Below are 9,502 nucleotides of genomic sequence, written 5' to 3' on the forward strand. Positions count from 1 at the left end.
GGTCCTACGTATGATCCTGATCTTGACCACCTTGATGTGTTTGTGTGTGTGTGTCTATATATATATATATATATATATATATATATATATATATATATATATATATATATATATATATATATATATATATATATATATATATATATGGCTTTTGTTTGAGATCAAAATAATTGAATTCTTGATTAAAAATATAAAAATCATTGATTACTTTCTAGGAAAACGTTAACACTATTAAAAAAAAACGATAACATGTTTTAATAAAATCTAAAAATGGCTAAATCAAGAGTCATTGTGAAGCAATTGATTACACTACAATGTTATACATTATGCTTTTAGTAAAGAAACTCATACTAGTGTATGACATAATTTTTTATAATACATACCAAAGTTGTAATGAAAGTTTGACATTAGTTAGTTCGAAAACGATTGAGGTTAACAGATTAATCCGTCTTGATAGGGATTAGTCGTGAACAATATATATATATATATATATATATATATATATATATATATATATATATATATATATTATGAAACTAAATTTGAGTATTTGAAATTTTGACATTTTTATATTTTAAAATCTGATAATTTTGATTTAACATTTGAAAATTTATAAATTTTAAGTTTGAAATTTTGACGGATTATGAATGCATATCACCAACTTTGAGCATCTTTTACCAACACCAACTGAGATGGTTGATGTCACACCCCCGAACCAGAATGGCGGAAACGTCCGGGTGCAGAAGACATGATTGTAAAAAAGTATCATAACAATTGAATATAAATGAAACATAGCAACCCAAGTAGCATACGTTAAGAATACAAACTTACGTTGTTTACATACTTTATTTGTTTCAAAAGTTACATAATAATGACTGAAATGTAAAAGTCCATAATGTAGCACAGTTGTTCTCAAAAGTGTTGAATACTTGTTACTGGCTCCTAAGAATACAATTCATTTTGAAAAATATTAACTATAAAGTTGATGAGTTCATAAGTATTTTTGTATGGAAGAAGGTTTGTATCTGCTTTGTTTAAAAATTTTTGTATGCTTCCAGAAAATCTAATATTTTCTATAAAAATGAGTTGTATGTCTTATACCAAAGACTGAAAGTGTATGTATGGATGTTTCTTTGTATTTTGTAAATGTATGTTCCTAGAAAATCAAGTACTCTCTGATGTATGAAAATTGTAGTCTTAAACGGTAAGGCTCGAAATAATGACAATAGTGTACTAAAAAATAGTTTGTAGTTTTATCTTCTATAAAACCAGTGAAGTGTGAGCTTCCCATAAGCTAAGATAGTGTTGTTAATCCCTAGGTGAGTTATTATAATCATGCTTGATGTGACTGTTATGCATGTATGACATTTCTTTAGGCGTCGAAATAGGTAAGATATTTGTCACCTTAGACTGGCCCGTCTAGCTTTAGCGAACAACTTAGGTGTGCGGTTGTCAATCCCTGCATAGATCTATACACAACTACCTCAGTCTCCCTCCAGGAGACTCTGACTGTAATACAGGACTTAGAGTGTATGGTAGTTAGGTACAGTGAAAAGTAAGTCTCACTAGAGCATTAACGGATTTACGTGAACTACAACTCCCTTTTTCTTGTATAATGGAGTAATTGCACAATTTGAAAACTTATGACATGAGTCTTAGGACACATAAAGTAAACTATCATTATTTAGCCTTATATTTTTTTTCTGTAAACTATTTATATAAAATTGATATAAATATCGAGTTGAAATCTTGTCTAGAAGTAATATATGTTGTTAAAACATAATATTCTTGGGTTTCGACCCACCAAAATAGTGATGACTAAAAATATGACCACTTTTACTAGAAAAACTACTCTTAGTAGAAAGAGTTACCAAAACTTGTAGTTTTAGAACTCATATTTTCTTGTTGGTACATGATCATATAATAAGTATTATTTTTGTACATCAACTTATATACACGATTTTTTTGTGAAGAGAAAATAGTGTTAAGCACATCCTATGCAAATATTATTTCACAAAAAAAAAATAAAGATGAAACTAGCAAATATTCATAAGATAAATATGTTTGACTTGTACCCCCCCCCCCCCCCCCGCCCCCCTTAAAAGCATGAAAACTCAAAGAAAAATGGGGGTATGAAGCTCACCTTGATGATTTCGTGAGTTGTAGGAAGGAAAGGAAGAAGATGTCGAGCCTAGCCTTGCACAAACTCGAAGAGCTTCACGAAAATGCAAGTGTTCTAAGGATCACACGAAAATGTGTGTGTAAATAGGATGATCTTAACCTTAACATGTATAAAAAAACCGTTATGATTTACCAGGACGTACCAAAAATTACTAGAACCACTTGGAGAAGTATCACTCCTTGAAGATGGGTCACGATTTTTGGAGAGGGAAAATGAGTGAAAATTTGAGAGTGAAATGAGTGGATAGGATTTTTTTTCCTAGTGTGTGTGTGGGTGTTCGGCTGCATGTTTAAAAGAAAGAAGAAGATGCTAGGTTATTGATATATGGTGGGTAATTAGCATAGAGATATGATGGTTATTAGTACACTTGCATGGATATATGATGGTTAATTGCATGGAGCTTTGTGGGGTAAAAGTGAGGTGTTAAATGGCTAAGTCAAAGTTTTGAAATCCCCATCCAAACCGAGATCCTTTTTGGCTTAATCGAGAATGGGGTTCTTCGCCTTAGGTGCCACCGAAATCAAGAGGGATTTTGATCAAGGGGAGACCGAGAACAAGGAGTTTTCGCATGAGGTTCTTGGTCCGAAAATAGGGTTTTTGGTGTAGCCTCACATGTGCTTTGGGTCCAAGGGAGGGGGTTCTCGGTTTCGAGTCTTCTCGGTCCAACTTGAGTGTTCCAACTATAATTCGAGATTTTGAACTTCTTAATCCAAGCTTAAACATCCTTCATATGAATTGAAATTTCTAGAAATTTTGGTACTTCTTATTAAAATTTTCAAATGTTTAATACAACAAGGTTGTGATAGGGTTTTATACTATCTATAAAGGCACTTTGCTTGGATCAAAATTCTTCGGTTGTCACAGTCGATGAACCCTAATCCTAATCAGTTCAAAAGGACGCCTAACGATTTATCCCTGATTAATCGGACACCTATCGATTTTTGCAACACTGATAATTACTAAAAAAAGAATTTTCCGCAATTAGATATACTATTAAGTACTTAATTGTAGCGTCTACTATGATTCTTTATGTCCGATTAAATGCAAGATTATTAGTATAATATTAATTAAGCATAATATAATGAATTCTAATGCAAATTAAGAAAAGAAAAGGTGCATATAATGTTGAAAATTGTTGATTTGCATATTAACATTGTTGTTGGTTTAAGATGAGTGAAATTGGAGTTGATTGCTAGATTTCTAGACCAGATTTCTTAAAGATAAATCAATTGCTGGAAAATCAATTTACACGTTGTGGTACACCATTAATACATGTCACATGCCACATTGAGGTGGAGTTACTTGAGGAATACGTGGGAAATAGGCTATACGTGACACGGTCTTCACCATAATGTTGTAAGCCACTTGAAGCTTTCTATCAATATGACTTCCATTTTTGACCTAATTATCATAGAATCATTAGTTTGAACAGGCATCCGTATTTGAGGGACGATAAACCCTAAGAAGATGTTTCGAAAGCTTGAGGAACCCACTAAGCCAAATATCTAAAGATTTGGAAGATTGTTCGTTCGAGAATTATTCGATTAGCTATTTTAATTATGTTTAGCGCGTACTCTTTATTTGATTTCTTTATGTTTAGATTTTTTTTATCATAGGCTAAAACCCTTTTACATTTTCATGGATGCGATGAACCTTTGAATTTTTGTTTTGATTTTATGATTTGCATATTTTAGTTATTTTTTATTTTAGTATTAAGGTTCATAGATTGACTTAGTTTATGTGGTTAGATAACTAATCTAGTCATGCTTGCTTCATACATAACTAATTTATGATCATTAATCCATGACCATTTTGTTAACCACAATTATAACCATTACTGTTAAAATTTGATCAAGAGACTTAACCACATTAGGAATTAGTAAATAATGAAAATGTTCTAATGCATATAAAGGATCAGCCATAAATAAAATGGGAATCAAATCTAAGTGTACACATCTTCTCATCATCATTTTCAATCTAAATCTCTAGCTCTATTTAGTTTATTTACTTCGTTCTTCAAGAAAAAAAATACTAATTGAATAATTGTCTGGTTTCATTAAATTATGAGTAAATTATACGAACGGTCCATGTGGTTTGGGGTAATTTGCATGTTTGGTCTCTAGCTTATTTTTTAACTCGAAAGGTCCTTACAGTTTGTTTTTGTTACACACTTGGTCCCTATTGGTTGTTGTTGTTGTTACGCGTTTGGTCACTGTCTTCCTTAAAAAAACTATTATTTTAATAGAGACAAATAGTGGGGTAGGTAAGGTAAGGTGAGGGAGTGAGGTTGGGGCTGTGTTTATTAAAAAAAATTAAAAATCAAGGGGAAAATAATATTTTTAAGTAAGTCAGGGAGCAAACGCGTAACAAAAACAAACAGTAAATACCTTCTGAGTTAAAAAAATATGTTAGAGACCAAAAACGCAAATTACCATAAACCATGGTGACCATTTATGTAATTTACTCTTAAATTATAAAGATCTAAGTTGAATCATACTCGTTCTCCTTGAGTTTGATACTCGTTCCCCTTCAATTTGATACCTAGTCTTACCGTTGCAATACTTTTACGTTATTCGGTTCACTTGCTAAAGATATGTTGCAGTAACGTATTGGTAGATAAGTTTATCAATTTAAAACCCGACTAGCTTAAACCAAATAAGATACTTTCGCTTTTGCAAGGCGGTGATGCACAACATATCATATCCTATGTGGGAACTATGTTGAATTGTATATTTGGCTAATTGTTGATATTTATTCTATCATGGATTCTTGTTAAAATTGGATCATTAGCAGTTTTTAATAATTATCATTATAAATCTCATAATAGACGACATCGAAATGAATATGGTTAGAAATAATACAAAATATTTTCGTTTGTTGACTCTTTAACTTCTTCAAAATAAATACGGTACCTCTTAGTCTTTTTGGATATCATCTTCATTTATCGAAATACTATCATTCAAGTAACGAACACTTTGTTTTCTGAATGTTTGTAAAATAAATACCTATAAGATCTAGCATGATATCCAACCAAGTAACATCTCTTTAGTATACGTTTTAACTTATCGAGAGCTTCGTAATGAACACAAGCGTCAAAACTCCTGACTTTTAAAATACAAAAGTGACAGTATGTCCCCACTTTATATTTCAGACCATGTTTCTCAAATATTCTCTCGTGGTACAAGGTCATCAACATTTTTAACAATCTTCATGGTACAATTCAAGACCTGTTTGGAATCATAGTATGAATCATCTTTAACCATATGAAATATGATTGGTTTTCCCTTTCAACTATTAAGTTTGTGGTAATGTTCTGAGTGGATATATTTGTGAAACAATTGCATAATTCTTTAGATGATTGTTAGACTTAAGACTAAGTTGTTCGCTATCCCTATTGGATCTTATGTTTATTCACATAAACACATTCATACTAGCTAACAATATATTTTAGATTTCCCTTTTAACGAAAAAGAAATTATTTATTAAATACGATTCATTTATGACGCCTGCAATCAACAAATCATCCTAAATAATTGGAAACTAGAATTGTTTAACGATCGTTATTTGATAACAACTGAATCATCATGTTTTCAGGTGTGCTTGTGTACATGTATTATGCTAATGCATGGACAACCAAGTATCCCAAGGAAAATGTAACATCGGATGTGAAACCGTAGAATATTATTAAATATACGCCACTTATAAAATCCATGAATGGATGTCGTGTTATACATATAAAAATCAATTATACGTGGCATCCACATAAACGATAAAGTTTACACTTCAATAGCATACTATTTAGATAACGCCAAACAAATGTCATGGAAATCGATATGACAAGCACGAACAGTATCACCTAATTTGAAGTAGTGTTGTTTGTAAAAACAAAGACACTTTCTATGTTGTCGGAATTCATCACAACATTTTTCCGTTGGTGGTATAGTAGGGTCTTCTAATGCTGGAAAACAATGCTCAATATCAAGAATGTTGCAAACCCTGGATTGTGGATATACTTTTCCTGCAAGCATTGTAAACATGACCATGACCGTCACTAGAATACCAAAAGACTTCATGATTATTTAAAATAGATCGATAAATAGTAAAAAAGAGATGTACATGAGTGTTTGGAGATATACTTTCGATATTTATAGAAGTTACAAAATGAAATTAAAGAATTTTGGAAAATAAAATAAAGAGTCTCGAACATAAATTACCTTGTTGAATAAGCAGTTATGCAATAATTTAATATGGGTCACTAATTGCATTAACCTAACGTATATACACTTGATTTAGTTAAATTTATTGCAAACACGTGGCTTTTAGAGAGAAAGTAGTCTGTAAACCAATATATTGGCTATCAAAGAAGAGGCGCCCTAAATTCAAAGTATAACCAATCGAAAAAGACTCGTGTAAGTGATACGGTTCTGATGTCACACCTAAGGCCGCCTCCATGGCCAGATCCTTTAGAGACTAGAACAAGCCCTTGTGACACTCTTTGGCGACAGTTACTATCTGCCACAAATACCTTTGCAACTAATACCTTTGCATGGAAACACCCACGTCGCTGCCATGTTGCCTACGAATTCCATGTCCCTTATTATTTGTATTTCTTGCATTTTATTTACTTATTGTATTTATTTATTTTCTAGCAAAAGTAGATTAACGGTTACACCCATGCTGCTCATTTCCTAGTTTTTAGCCATTTGCATTGTTATTTATATAGATGTAATTGTTTTGTTTTGAATAGAGAAGAATTTGATGAAACTAGTATCTCTTTCACATCTTATTTCTTTAGGAGATTAGCCGTCTCGAATTGGCCGTATCTTGGAGAATGACCATCTCGAATCGGTCTTTATCAATGGTGCTTTCATTCTCGTTCATCATGCCTCCCCGCGAAGATCTGTCAACCGATGGCACACCGCCAACTATACATGAGCAACTCTCCACACTCATTGCTATTTCCACTGCTAATCTCCATCGTCTTGATGCAATTATCACACAAATGGCCACCGTCAACACCCTCAGCGGCATACAAACCAGAACCATGGCCAAACTCATCCCGCCTCCACCTCCGCTTCCACCAACGGATCAACAACCAAGGTCGCCGCCACCGGCACCCCCACCATCACCGATACAATTCAAGAAACGATCGTCGTTGCCCCAATCACCAAATGAACCGCTCCCACAACCGCCATTGACAACTACCTATGGACATATCCTACATCTCAAGCACTTTTCTCGACTGTTCGACCAACGATTCTCCACCCTCTTTACTCTCAACATCTACTTGTTGGACCTCGAGGACGAGGTCAATTTTAAGGGCAGAGGAATTGATACGGTTCTGATGTCACACCTAAGGCCGCCTCCATGGCCAGATCCTTTAGAGACTAGAACAAGCCCTTGTGACACTCTTTGGCGACAGTTACTACCTGCCACAAATACCTTTGCAACTAATACCTTTGCATGGAAACACCCACGTCGCTGCCATGTTGCCTACGAATTCCATGTCCCTAATTATTTGTATTTCTTGCATTTTATTTACTTATTGTATTTATTTATTTTCTAGCAAAAGTAGATTAGCGGTTACACCCATGTTGCTTATTTCCTAGTTTTTAGCCATTTGCATTGTTATTTATATGGATGTAATTGTTTTTTTTTAATAGAGAAGAATTTGATGAAACTAGTATCTATTTCACATCTTATTTCTTTAGGAGATTAGCCGTCTCGAATTGGCCGTATCTTAGAGATTGACCATCTCGAATCGGTCTTTATCAGTAAGTTCATTTTAATATTTTTACTTTAGGTTCGATAACCTAATGTATTTAATTTAACTTTAATAAAAATTCCTGAAAATAGACTAAAAAGATGATTAATACGTATGGAGGGAAAAACACGTTTTTTGCACATCTTCAGAAAATCATGTTCTCTTTTACCAAATGCTTTCAAATTTATATCGAGGTTATCAAATTCTTTCAAATTTATATCGAGCTTATCCTGTGTTATATTGTATATATGAAATTAGGTATCTAGTCTAGCATATATATGAAAGTAGACTTTGGACCTCATCTAAATTTTTAATTTTATTTAGTATACATATAATATTGGACAAAATAAGCAAAATATAAATAAATAAATAGTAAAAGGTTTACGCTTAAATTTGTAAATCATTAGTTAATGCCTATTAAACTTATCCCACGTAAGAGTTACACGAGAAAGATATACTTGTTTAATGTTATAATAATCAATGGTGAAAAGTTATAGGGAAACTTGAAAACACCACAACATTTTATGTATTCCTGGTTTATTTATTTAGTTTAATTTAACATAAAATCCTGAAAATAAACTAAAACGAAGATTGACTATGGAGGGGAAAACACCATTTTCACATCTTAAAAAGGACATATTCTACTTTGCCAAATTCTTTAAAATTATCTTGAGGTTATACTGTGTTATATTGTAAATATGAAAGAGAGAATCTTGATTATATTAAGGTTTACTTTAGTACCTCATTTAAATATTTACTTTTATTTAGTATACATTTAGAAAACCCGTAGGACTTATCTTACGAAAAATTTATTATCTACCTTATAATATTGGACAAATTAAGCAATAAATAAATAAATATATAGCTGAAGGCTTACACTTAAATTTGCAAAGCAAATTGTTAATTTCTATCAAACTTATCCCACATAAAAGTTACATGAGAGAGATATAGTTGTTTAATGTTATAAAAATCAATAGTGAAAGGTTGAAAACAACACATAACTTTTTCCATATTGCTCGTTATAGGAGATGAATGTTGCAAGTAGTTCTTTAAGATTAGAAAAGACTCGACCTATGGTTGAACCTATTTGCATTTTTCCTCTTTTGTGCAAACCGGTCAATTTTTATTGGTTTGATTGACCCAACAGAAGTATTATTGACTCTTTTGTTTTTTTATGGGCATGCCTTAATTAGGGAATGGTCTTCTATTATATATATATATATATATATATATATATATATATATATATATATATATATATATATATATATATATATAGTGACGAAGGTGAAGTTTTAATTTGGGGGTCGAATGTATAAAATGTATAAAAACAAGAAAACAGGGAGGGCAAAGTAAAACGAGTCGGATCGTATTTTAAGTATGATCGCATGTAGAGTCGTAAAATCGTAGGTAAGTTGGTATGATTGAGATCCGATCCGAACCTACCTTCGTTTTTTTGCAAATGAAATTTTTACCACTATATGTCTTCTACCCTTTACCAAACATACCGTTTATCATTTTGTGTTGTGACTTATGACTAATATTTTAACGTTTTC

The sequence above is a fragment of the Lactuca sativa genome, chromosome 4 (assembly GCF_002870075.4).
Source record: "Lactuca sativa cultivar Salinas chromosome 4, Lsat_Salinas_v11, whole genome shotgun sequence".
Lineage (NCBI taxonomy): Eukaryota > Viridiplantae > Streptophyta > Magnoliopsida > Asterales > Asteraceae > Lactuca > Lactuca sativa.